This window comes from Oxyura jamaicensis, chromosome 1, assembly GCF_011077185.1.
Source record: "Oxyura jamaicensis isolate SHBP4307 breed ruddy duck chromosome 1, BPBGC_Ojam_1.0, whole genome shotgun sequence".
Taxonomy (NCBI): Eukaryota; Metazoa; Chordata; class Aves; order Anseriformes; family Anatidae; genus Oxyura; species Oxyura jamaicensis.
The window spans coordinates 44,238,548-44,250,885 of record NC_048893.1 but is presented as its reverse complement, the minus strand read 5'-3'; the positions used below and the strand labels follow the sequence as shown (position 1 = coordinate 44,250,885).

The window sequence follows — 12,338 nt, the reverse complement described above, 5'->3', positions numbered from 1 at the left end:
AGAATGGCAAAAAACATCTGACTGAGGAATACCCATGTCCAGCATCAAAGGGCTTAAGAAATTGAGCCTTTCCAACTTTTTAAAGTTTCCAAGTTGTTTAAGTTGCAGAGAGATTCTCATCATTCTTACAGCATTGTGAAGGCACATATAGGGAGATGGGGTAAAATTGAAGAGGACATTGCAGTCACGCTCTATCAGATAATGCAATGGTTAGCTTCCTGCATGTGAAAAAGGTTCTGAGACATCTTGTACATGAAAGGAGAAAGGGCAAGCTGAAATCTTTACTGCTTTACCAAGTGCGCCTTCTGTCTGCTTCAGCAGAGAAAGCTGCAAGTTCAGGAAACAGATAAAGCCAGATGATTATCTTTAAGTAATACAACTGCTTTTTTTTTTTTTTTTTTTTTTTTTTTTTTTTTTTCACCAGGGATATTCATGTCCCATGAATCTTCTTTCCTTGCATACGATTTATTGGTCTTTCAAGAAACTTGCTTAGAACCTAAAGCAACATGAATCCAAGATGTCAATATCAATTCTTTTTAGATATTAACAAGGACAGGCCTGTTGGGCTACATCTGGATTTTCTTCCTGCTTCTTTCTGTTGAGTTGTGTAGGACTTCATACTCTTAGCATGAGAAGTATAAGACGGCACATGAATGTGCAGCTGTCTTCCACATTGGCAGCAAGTGTCCAAGACTGCAAGACTGAACTGATTCCTGCTCCTTCCTACAAATGAGAAGCCACTTGAGAGTGTTGTTTATTTTGTTGTTTTGTTTTGTTTGGTTTTTAAATTAAAAACAACAGCAGTTACAATGAAAACAAGAAAATTGTGAACTGTAGGCTTACATACACAGTGGATTTGGATATATGCATGGGGAAAATAGGTCTGGAACTAAAACTGTCTATGCAGGAGAAATTAATAAATAATCTTAATCAGACAGAGCTGTTGCAATGTCAGTGATTTTTGCTTTTGTGTTTCATTTGGGATATATTGAAATTTCCCAAACTATTTATATTTTTGTTGTCATTTTGTTTTTCCCTGGACTATTTATAGTTTGGTTGCTTTTCTTTTTCCAAATTATAACTTTAGGCATGTGACAGTGCTCCCCAAACCTCCCTTACTTGTCCTGTGTGTCTGAGCAGCAGAACTGTGATTAGGTGCTGGACCCTCTACAGTGCACATCTAGCTTCTTTGTGCCCTGAGCCTATTGGCTTCCCACCAGACAGGTGTTGAAGGTGTATATGCAAAGCACAGTGTAACACTACACACATTCTCTTTTAAGGTCTCTCCTCCAAAAATGCATTTTAAATTTAGAAAGCTACTTCTCAAAATTTTTTTTTTTCTCTGCTTTTACAAATTGTGTCTAAATAAATTCAAGAAAAAAAAATCATTACTGGGTTTCATAAACCCAGAACTAAATAAAGCACTTCTGTCTGCTTCAGTCAAAATAGCTTTCACTGTCCCAGAACAATTCTTTACTTATGTCAGAAGAACCTGTAAAAATAATGCTGACTCTGATTTGAATCAAATTCCCCTCCCCCCCCTCTCCCAGTAACTCTTCAGTTTACCTGCCAAGCTGAAGGATGAGTTGTGTTGACATCTTTAGCCTCTGGTCTTTTCTGACTTTCTACTCTGGAGAATCAACAATAGTCTAAAAAATATTAAATTGTTTATTTTGTTTGGTTCACAGATTTTCATATCACATGTAGACAAAGATGAGTAAATACAGACAATCTATTAAGTTAATCACAAACATACTCATTTTATAGCAGTTTTCCATTATATTGTGTCTTATGTACATAGTATACCATTTATTTCTTGGTGGGGAGCCAGTATTTTTCAGCTCTTTATAAAAGATCTCTTACAAGGGGATACAAGCTGCTATTAAAAGTTTTTATTGAAATACTCTTGTCAGTGGCTGGCAGTATTTGACTGTGGCCTAAGGTGATGCATTTGGAAGTATAGTTCCAACTATAAGAACTACTTCAGGATTTCTGTTTTCATTTCCTCTTGCTTTCGGTAAAACACAGATCCAACAGGATTGTTGATTGTGACATTTCCAGAATTTCCTTTTTTTTTTTTTTTTTACATTAAAAATACATTAAAAAAATTAATCTCATGTTAAGTCACAAGAGAACACATAAATAATCCAATTACAAAGATAAAATTAGAATGTTTCTGTAGAAGAGAAACTCCTTTAAATTTTGATTAAAGAACTAGAACATGGGGAACTCATCCCAGCCTTAGTAGGCATGGCTGGCTTTTAAAAGGTCATCATTAGGTGGAGTCAGTTTCCAGAGTCCGATCAGCCAATTTTCAAAACTTCTCAGTATGACGCCCTTCATGTGGGAGGGAGAGCACAGGATAAAATCCAGTGCCTGAAATCCCAGTGAGTACAATGGGGAGGGAATGAGGCATGGAATGCTTCTTGTGTATGGGGATTTCTGGTTTCCCTTTTGCTGTTAAAGATGTTCAGGCCTTTTATTGTGATATGTGTATGTGTGTGTATATGCATCCATGGTTATGACTGACCAATAAATTTTGTAATTTTATTTGTATTTAAAAGAGAGTTCTTCAGTGTTATTAGAGTAATTTAGGTTAGAAGGCATCTCAAGAGGTCAGTCCAGCCCTCCACTGAAAACAGGACAAGCTCATACCAGCTTAATTAGTTTAGATTTTGATTACTTCAAATTAGTTTCATACCTTTAAACATGGAACAGTAGACATCAAAACAAGAGTTAATAAAATACTTTGTTTTTTTCATAGAGATCTTACATTCTCAGTCATTTTTATATAACCTTCAAAATAGCAGTGAAGATACAAAACATTTAGATGCCCAGCAATACTTTCTAAGTTAATACTGTAAAGTGAAATACTTGTCTCTCATGTCCATATCTGCACGTGTATCTCCTAATAGGTAATGTTCTTGTGTTTGCTTCCTCATGTTGTGGGGGGCTGGCATACTATCCTCTTTGGCTTGTCCACCAACTTTTGGATCTTGAGCAAGGAAGATGATCTAGCTTCTGGCAGTAAAAGATAAGTGGAACACAGTTTAATCTCGTGTTGGACAACCTGTCTTCTTAGTACTGTGGTTATCTGTACTAGAAGCTAACATACAGATCTGGCTTTTTAAGATTATGTTTTAGTGTATTCTAAATCATTGTTCTCCAATGACTCATCCTGGAAGTCTTTTTTTTTTCTTTCCTTCAAATGAGCAGCATTTTTTTTTGTTTATTTACAGTAAAAGCACAAAGATGTGTGGCAAAATAATTTCAGCATTTAAAAAAAAGCTTTTTTTTTTTTTTTTTTTTTTTTTCTGGATTATCTCCTGACCATCTATTCTGGGTTTACTGTAGATAAGAGGATAAATTCTTTGTTTAAAAGGGATGTAATTTTTATGGCCTATTACAAGTTTTCTTTATTGTTAGGAGTTTATTTTTTATTTTTTAATTAGGGAAATCAGAAATTAGTAGAATATTCTGTACCATTGAAATATGATCTGTAAAGACTGCTATAACTGATTCTTGTGTTTTGATATTGTCTGTAGGAATTTTACATTCCCTGCTTCTACCCACTAGTTTTGGCTTAAGGCTACATGGCTGTGGTGTTTTTTTGATTAATGGTTTGTTTGTTTGTTACAGCCTTCTTGAAGATGCATTAATAAAACACATACTTTGTCCTTTAAGATATATTACATGTATAATTTTCTTACTTGATTTATAGAGTCTTATTCTGAGGTCCTGAGGTAAAAAAAATGTGATATTATAAATGGTAAAACTGATAATGATATATTATTGGTATAAGTTGTATCCCTCATCTGCCTCTCCGTAGCTTTGATCTTTGGGAAATAGGTGAGGTGGTGGGGGGTGGAGGAAGAGACCTTCTTATGTAGGTGGAAAAATAGTTATGCTTAAATGTTAGAATTTATGTGTTTGTTTTTTGTTGTTGTTTTTGTTGTTGAGGTTTTTGACAAAACCTATGTTGTTTTTGCAAGCCTATGCCCTTTTCCCACAATGAAGCTATCTATCAGAACTTTTTATATGCTATAACTAGGAAAATTCTACATGACTGGAAAAAAAATCTGTGAGGGGAGTTTACTATTATTCCCTAGATAAATTCCCTTTACTCAGTCTCTAAAATAAAGACATGGATATTACAGATTTTTCTGCAAAATTATGTTTTAAAACATTTTTTGTTTTGTTTTGTTTTGTTTTTTGTGGGTTTGGTTTGGTTGTTTGTTTTTGATGAACTGTTTTTCTTCCAGGGATTTTGGTTTGATCATTGAAAAGCTCAGATTTTCTTATTCTTATAGAATAATCTTACAAACTCCTTATTTAGAATTAGGGACAGCATACACAGCAGCAGAGGTTTCTATCCACACAGTCTTGTCAGTTACTTATACTGCTTCCCACCTGCATTAGATTTAAATATATGTTAAGGAAATGAAAATCTAGATGACAAAATATTCTCTTATTTTCCATCTGGATATTTTTGGTATTTTTGGTACTTCAGAAATTGCTGTATGGATGATTTAAATTTTTATTTTTAATTCAAGGCAGAAAAGATTAGTGGTCATCTTGATTTTTCATTACCAACATATTTTCTTGAATTCTGTCATGTTTTCCATTTTTCTTTCCTTTTTATCTGCACGAGCAGTTCAGAACCTCCTTTAACAAATTTCTAATGCTACATTAGGAATGTAGCAAAATTACATGTGTGAAATTACATGTGTGAAAGTTGTGAACTATAAGTTTTCACTTTTCTAGAAAACAAGGATAGATTTCTCTCTGGCCTGATATTGACACTTCCTGACTCATTGTTAGCAGATTTGAAAAAAGTAAGTCACTTTTTTACAATTAGGAATTGTTTATTTATCTGAAAATCATTTAACAGCATTTAGTTTATCCAAGTAAAGGACATTTTGAAGAGTGAAGTCTTACAGTCGTAATAGATTTTTTTTCCTTACTGGATAACATAAAATAGAGAAAATAAAACATAAAATAGAAAAATAAAATAAAATAAAATAAAATAAAATAAAATAAAATAAAATAAAGTAGAAAAAATGCTATTTGAAATGCATGAATATTAATGTGCAATACAGTAGAAAATAGATATGGTGTCTCTTATAGTCAGGAAAGATTTTACAGTATACTAGGAATTGAATTTTTACTTAAAATATGTTGGACTGTCTCAGTTCTTTTGTAGAAATCATAGAGTAGTCCATAATATTATTAAAAGTAGAGAGATTCAATAACTATTTCTCTTTCGCCTTTAGGAGAAAAAATATCATAACCTGAGATACTTTGCTGCAACATTAACTCTATAGTTTTTTAACTAGAAACCACAAAGCAAATTGTTTTAGAATCAGCAGAAAGATATCTTATTTTAATGTATTTTAAAAGAACTGCATGACCTCAAAAAAAAAAAAAAAAAAAAAAAAAAAAAAAAAAAAAGATCGCTTGCAAAAATAACCTTGTGGCAGGCTAAGAGACCAATGACTAAGGAGAGACTTTGTCACAGTGCTCAATGATCAGTGTAGAGGTTAAAGTTTTGATAACTGAAAATGCTTCAGTCTAATGGATTGTAACAGTTACAAAATGGAAAATCCAAAAGTTGAGGGATGTTTGAACTGGGCCTTACCAAGTACTAATTTTCTTTAGTGACCGTCACCCAAGACAAAATCAACAGAAACTTTTCTGCTTTCCATTGCTCTTGTCAAGCACCTCAAAACAGGACACCAGGGTTGTGTCGAATCCCATGGAGAGGTGAGGTGCCCAAGCATTCTTAGCAAACAGGGGAGGAAGGTTTTATGCATTCTTACATTCTTAATTATTATTTCTTTTCTGTCTGCTTCATTTAATTCAGAGCTTGGAAACCTTCTTCATGGAGGAGTGATCCTGAAGGCTTGGAGAAACACAACACTTGCACTGAAACTACCCACTGAAAATTTTAACACCGAATTTTGCTTTATTCCTTTATACTCAGTTCTACTTCTTCCCTCTCCTCTGTGCAACCTTCACACAGTCAGCTGTTGAAGGGCACTGCAAAGCTAGGACCTGCATGCTGGCAGAGTCTATCACCCCTCTGCCTTCCAAAATTTTTCATTTTGAGCAGCTGGCAATTCAGTAGAGGCTCCAGTAGTTAGACCGGAGCTTTATTAAATCCTGGATATCACCTTTACCTTCCAGCTCAGAAATGTTGGTTTGAACTGTTGTCACATATGTTGAGGAGGAATAGAAAGAACGGCTCTGAAACACCCAGTCCTGAGTTTGTTTTGCTTTCTGGACAAACATGTACATAGGTAGGATAAAACAAACCTCAGTTTTGATTGACATCACAACCTTGGCTTTCTTTCACAAAAACAATCAAAAAATGACATTTTGTTTGTTTGTTTGTTTGTTTGTTTGTTTTTTACTCCTTTAACTAGATGTAGAAGAACAACTAGTTTCAGTATGTTTTGCTCAGGTGGCGTTCTACTGGAAGAGAAGAGATCGTTAATTATCTCCTTTCTGTGGACATATATGTGTTTTTCACCCCATTATTCCCTATCCCTGAAATGGTTTGAAAGATAACATTTAGGCAGGTTGCCAGTGACCCTGGCCCATGTTTATGGCCTCACCGACTGCAGTTCCTGAGGATTATGAAGAGGACCATCTGCAAATGAAGGGGGAGATGAAAAATCCGGTTTCCAAAGGAATTTACTCATTACACAATTACCTCAGCTATAATAAAAGGCTGCAAAGAAATTGGGATCTTTTGTTCATCAGAAATATGGATTCTGCACTAAATCAGTGGATTTAGTGAATATCTATCAGAGACTTCTTCCAGATTCTTGAAGGTGGCCTCAAAAGGAACTTAAACCTAAATTACCTGAGTGCTCAATCTTTTGCTCTTAGCTGAAAGCTTGAATTAATTACTCTATTAGCCTTTCTTCATGCCTTTTGGGTTGTTATAGCTGTCACCAGAGAGCATCTGGATGGCATCATGACAGCTCTTCCTGCTTTAGTGGGTAGCTTCTTCTGGCACCTCATGTTTACATGGTAAAACTTGGGGAAAGACCCTGCAATCCTTTCCTTTCACAAAGATTAAGTCCAAGTTTATTTGTTAAGAGACTCATTGGAAAATGTTCATAGCATTGTCCACTAAATTCTGCCCGTGACCTTGCTTTCTTCTCTCCAGAGCTGTTGTGAATGTTTGGTTTTGTATGCGTCTTTACAGGAGAAAAACGGAATTGAGAGCTTTGTTTACAAAGGACTTGTCTGTGATTTTTCCTCTGTGTATTGCCTAGTTCAAGGCTTTGTCTATATAATGTGGGGGATATTAAAACATGACCTTAGGGGTGGATGTGAACAGGCTTTCTTCTGTAGTGGGTGTCTTGAGACACTTTTTGAAGGCCTCAGTTTCCTGACAGTTTTCTGAAACAAAAACTCACCTATTTTACCAAGCATGTGGTGTGTCAAATAGTAACCTTTCTGCTACCATTGGAAAACCCTCTACCAGGTTTTAATTTATTTTCTTGTGCTGCTTCCTGCTTTTTTTTGTCCTCCATCCTATATTGGATGTATTTTTTAATTTGGTTGTTATATGTATCTTCCTACGTGCATCTTTGTATATGGTCATTTCGCCTCTTATTTGTTCTCTTGAGGAGCTGTCCTTCACCAGTGCCTTCTATTTCTCATGCAAACTTTACCTTTTCTGTTTTATTTTATTTTAAATCTTGTTTATGACCATTCTGGTATGTCAGCCTGACATTCTTCTATGGCAATCATTGCTGCCTAGTAGTGGAATTTGTATTCTCCTTCACTGTATTCACACTTTTAAACATTTCAGAACTGACCTGCTGTATTAAGTTGGACTTCAGACTGTTAGCTTAGGCTTTAGGCTGTAGAACCTCAAATTTTTATTTACTTATTTATTTTATGCCCCAGTCCATTCGTCAGTAGGTTTGTGTCATTGATGCATGGCGTATTTTACAAGTATGAGACAGCACTGCTGGGAATGCTTTGAGGTTCATTTTCCCCTCATTCCCCCATTAAACTACATGGCCTTTTCACCTTCTGAAAGGTGAATATCAGCTGGGATTGGCCATTTAAAAAACATTTTTAAAAGGTGAACATCTAACCTTGTGTGTCTACCAGCAGAGTGTCTGTTTTAATTAAATGCAAATTGCATGCTGTATTTATGTCTGCTCCACTGTGGATGGCATTGTGCAATAGCACCAGGAGATTTTTTCCCCATAGTCAAAAGAAGGCATTTATATTTTAGAAGCAGGAGCATTCTCTGGAAGTTGCAGTGCTTGGCAGCTTTAGTATTGACTGCATCAATTTTCTGATTGGTTTGTTAGGTAAAATGCCATAGAATGCTTTGTATCCAGATCTTGGGCATCCCTAATGCAAACTAGGTTGAGGTCTGTCTGTGTTAGGAAACAGCACAAACATCTAATGCTGTTGCTATTTGAGGGGGGTGCTGGAGGAGACCTTGGTTATATGTTCGGGGGGGATCTGCCGCTGTCAGGGTTTCATGATATCATGTCAAAAACAGCGCTGGCTTTTGCAAGGCAGTTCACAGCAATGGATCTGTGCTGTAAAATCTCTGACAGATTTCTTTCTCTTCCAAAGAGAAACCTTTGAAGATGAAGGAGTTTAATGTGTGTTTATATATGGAAACTACTTGGTAATAAATTGCAAAGTCAGATAATGCTGGGATTCAAACCTCTAAACTTTTCCTGCTTTTGTACTATTGCCCAGATGTAGAAAACAGCATATCAGAGCAGCAACACAGGAAAAACCTTGTAGTTTTCAAAACACTGCTCCTCAGAGGAGAATACACAGTGCAGGGAGACTGTTTGTGTATGGGCACAGGAAAGCTTGCAGGGGTTAAGCAGCAGATTACCCTAAAAGTCTTCTTGTGCAAGCAGGGACCGCACCAGGCTGCCGTGCTTTGGACAACTGTCACGCTGGAACAACTCAGTTCCTCTGATTGGGTACTCCCAGGCACTGATTAAAAATGCTGATGCCGTCTCTGCGCTCCTTTCCACTTGGAGGAGAAATCTCTTTCCCCACCCCCAAGCCCACCTCTAGCATGTAAGTAATGGTGAGAAGATGAAGATGAAAACAGTGCAGCCCGAATGACTGGAGAAATACAGCAGTCTGCCGTAGCTGCAGTGTTATGTAGGAGTCGCCTTCAGACTTCTTACCATAGGTTTTTCAGCACAAACTGCTTGCAGGTTTCAGAAGGCTGTGAAAGGACTTGCCATTGGTGCGTTAGTGTTTTCTGTGTAGCATCATATTGCCTTGCTTTTCCCTGGACAGCTGTGTTCAGAACTTCATGTGGAAATCTTTCTATTGAAGAGAGATAAAAAGGATCCTTAATCTGATTCTCTTTGGATCTTTCTATTTTTATGGTAAGTGCCAGCATGTATTGGCTGAGCATAGCTTTGCTGCAGTGCTCGTGCTCTCTCCCTCTTTCTCTTTCCCTCCCCCCTTTCCCCGTCTGTTTTTCTCCCCCTGTGTTCTTAGATAAGCCTCGTGACCTTCACTCAATACTAGTCATCATTTTCATCTACTTCACAGCAGATGTTAGCCAACTAACATACAAGTTTTCTCTTGATTTTGCTCTTTCCCCTCTCCAACCCGGGGCTCTGAAGTATTGATTGCAATCTGAGCGCTGCCTCTTTGTCCTTGAAACGGGAGGCTTGAACATTGCTCGCGATTGCCCGTGGCAGCGATGGGATAAGGTTTTGGGGAACCAGAATGAAAGGTTGTGTAAAAGTGTGACTCATTTCTGTAGGTCTGCACCTCTGTGCTGGAGGGGCACAGAAAGCCCCTGCTTAGCTAGCCATCTAGAAAACTCTGAAACCCCTCAGTGTTCAAGTGTCAGGAGTACATGTGGTTTGTGCCACTGTTTGTTATTGGTGTAGGAAGGACCATGCTTTTTCAGCATTTTCAACATAAGTCTATGTCATCAGGTGCTTGTAAATTGGACCCATTGCATCTTACAAATGCAGACTGGCTGGGACGGGAAGTTATAGCATAGGCAGCCCAATAACCCTGGTCCCTCTATGATCTACACAATTGCAAATTCCTAGCCTTTTGAAGTACTTTTACAACTTTGCAGTAGAAAAGAAGTGCATTTAAATTAAATGTTTGAAAATCTGGGCTTACTTCATCCATGCTTTAAGTCATTTTAACAGCTCTGATTTTGTAATTAAGAAAGGTCATTACTTAATCTGCAGTCAACTGTGCCTTTAGATATCCTTTTTGTTCTAGTTTGTTGCATTAGATTTAAAGTACATGCAAATATATTCCTTCTGATAGATAGATATATTTCTTCACTTTCAGTGTGAGGGAGCTGCAAATATATATTAACATATGTTGCATGTTTCATATTGTGAATCCATGATCTGGGTTGACTACGCATAACACTTACACACTGCAGGAATAATAAGACTTTACTAAATCTCCAAAGGTCTGCTGAAGGCAGGCATGTAACACCGGATCAGACTCATCCCAGGTTGCTCTGCCTTCAAAGCAAGGCAATGAGGTGATGTGTTTGCATACCTTTGTTTTACTGAGGTAGGATAAGAGTAAAGCTTTTGTTCTGTCTTTGCATTGCCTTGGGTTTAAACAAGAAAGATAATGATATCTGGAAATTGTTTTCATTATTTAATGTGTCTTACATTGTGGCTTAATAACATAATTTTTTCTGGTGATTTATTCTGTAATTCAGAATGAACTCACTTGAACTGCTTAGTTCAGCAGAGTTTGTGTACCTCCTTCCCTCTCCCAAATGAGTAAAAACTTTCAAACACTGCAGTTATTTTTGCATCCAAGTACAGAAAAGAAATGAAGGGTATTATGTCTTGTTGTATCGATAAGAGCGCGCGTTGTGGGCAGGACACTCAGGGATCAGAGCAGGACACACTGTGCTTGACACCTGCAAGGGGCACTGGGGAGAGGAGGAGGGATACACAGATCTGCAGGTAGGGGACTTCATGGTGCAGTGAGGTACCTGCTGCATTGCCTCCAGGGGATAAAAAAGGACATGGTAGGGGCCAGCATATAGCCCCAGTGTCAGTGGCCCAAGTCAGCTGCCTCATCAGCCCATGCGTTTTGGCATCATGCTGCACCCGCCGGTGCAGCAGATCTGAGACTTGTTTCCCTCCTCAGTGATCTGTGAGGGCATGCTGCAAACCTGCCTCCCCTGCTCTCTTGGCACCTCAAACAACAGTCATCCCTAAAGCAGTCCTCCCCACTGTCCATAACAAAAAAGCTTTGGCATCCAGTGGGGTCTGTGTGTTGCTTAATTTATTTATTTTTTAATGGGTAACAAAGGTGCCCGTGTTTGTTCTCTTCCTGGTTCAATAAGTGCTGACATAATTGCAGCAGCAAAGAAACTTTGGGTTGTGAAATAGGACTGGCAGTGGTCTTGTTAGCACACGTGGGGAAACAGTCCTAAGTACCTGCAGGTCATAGCGCTGCTTTTGGGAGACCAAGTTTAGACTTCTCTGGATTAAATGTAACGAGTAATTATGTTTGTACATCTGCATGTGGAGCTGTTTACTGAGCCCTTTTGTTCCTTAGACAATTATTGTAAACTTCAGAAGCAAGGGGATTTGCAAAATAAATGCACTATCTAAATAATTATGAAGATCAGTTAAGTATGGTATGGCGTTTTATTTTTTAAATGATTATTTTTTAAATCAGACATTCCCATACTTTAAAATCTGCATTCTTACCTAACATTTAATCAAAAGGACTATTTTCACTTGAAAAATGACTCATGTCTAAAAGACTATCTTATAAAAACGAATTTTTAACCTAAATGTATAATCACATTTGCCTTTTTAAGTAAAAGTTTAAAAGCTGAAATATATAAAGCAATGTGCTCTCTGAATAGTTGTGAAGCAAAAAGGAAAGGAGAAAAAGCAATAATATTGAAGTGTTTTTTTTCCAGTTTAAGCCACACAAGCTTGCAATGGGATGTTTATGTTCGGAACCTGATGTCTGTGTGATGCAACTGAGATGACTGCATCTAAAATCTGCCAGCACATCCTGTTGCAGACTCAGGGCCTTAAAAATAAAGGTGCAATCCCCCATAAAAGCATTGAGAGGTAGAGAGAAGAGTGAAATCCCCCAAATAACAACAAATCCAAGTAGGTAGATGTGCTTTTCTGTTCTTAGGAATCCCACGAATGCTCAGATACGGGAATGCATGGATAGTACTTCCTTGTTTCACAGCATGGTGTCATGTTAATTCCTTTGCAGAGAGTGTCTGAAGACTGCATAGAAAACAACTGCAGGGAAAAAAAAAAAAAAAAAAAAAAAAAAAAAAAAAAAAA

General features: G+C 37.2%; 1 protein-coding gene across 8 annotated transcripts in view; it reads left to right on the top strand.

The window, feature by feature from the left end:
- Window positions 1-12,338, top strand: part of ANO4 (anoctamin 4) — a 218,113-nt gene that overhangs the window by 22,064 nt on the left and 183,711 nt on the right. Inside the window, exon 1 of one of the 8 annotated variants that reach the window (XM_035336241.1) lies at window positions 8,970-9,401. The exons of the other annotated variants lie outside the window; for them this stretch is intronic. The gene's annotated coding sequence lies outside the window, so the exon portion shown is untranslated. Of the gene's footprint in view, window positions 1-8,969; window positions 9,402-12,338 lie in introns of those variants that run through there. 8 annotated transcript variants of the gene reach the window in all.